General features: G+C 41.7%; 1 protein-coding gene across 1 annotated transcript in view; it reads right to left on the reverse strand.

Moving 5' to 3' along the window:
* Positions 1–631, reverse strand: part of LOC119593961 (zinc finger protein 570-like) — a 6,155-nt gene that overhangs the window by 4,775 nt on the left and 749 nt on the right. The gene's annotated exons all lie outside the window — the stretch shown is intronic.

Consider the following 631-nt stretch of genomic DNA (forward strand, 5'->3'; position numbering starts at 1 on the left):
AACCGTCGCACAACTTTTGCATTTAACGAGATATCATGGTTTGACCTTGTAATACTGAATTATATTAAGCTAATGTATCAAAACGAAAACGGACAGTTTGGACACATTAGCAGTTATTGTATCTGGAAAAAACAGCATCAAAAGTTTTGATTTAAATGCGTGTCCAGCTTTCAAAAACGGAGAATTGGCAAAGTCGCTGTCCGTTTCGTGTATTGCCCCTACTTGCAATAATCGTAGGATGGGACTGTTCTTGAGAGAGAGAAATAAGGGGGGGGGGGGGTCCTACCTACGCTCGGGAAGATGTGTGTCTGCTAGAAGCTTAAACTAACAGTATATCAAAATCACCAGACTCAGATAAAACCAAACTGTCTTGTCAATAAAAAAAGCTCTGAGGAAAACAGAGAATCCGTCAACAGCCTCAATCCGATTAGCGCGGCTTTCTCATTTGCCGGTGCTCTTTAAAAACCAACATGGTTTTGCCGAGTGTATTCTTGCAACAGAGTATGTAGACCTCTGTCGTTTTATCGCCAAATAACGAACAGTCCTTATTCAAAATAAACAGAGATCTGTTGGCCTTTGACGAACAGCGGCTGCGGCAATTACTTGACACAGCATCGCCTTCCATTACAGA

The sequence above is a fragment of the Penaeus monodon genome, chromosome 33, assembly GCF_015228065.2.
Source record: "Penaeus monodon isolate SGIC_2016 chromosome 33, NSTDA_Pmon_1, whole genome shotgun sequence".
NCBI classification, from domain to species: domain Eukaryota; kingdom Metazoa; phylum Arthropoda; class Malacostraca; order Decapoda; family Penaeidae; genus Penaeus; species Penaeus monodon.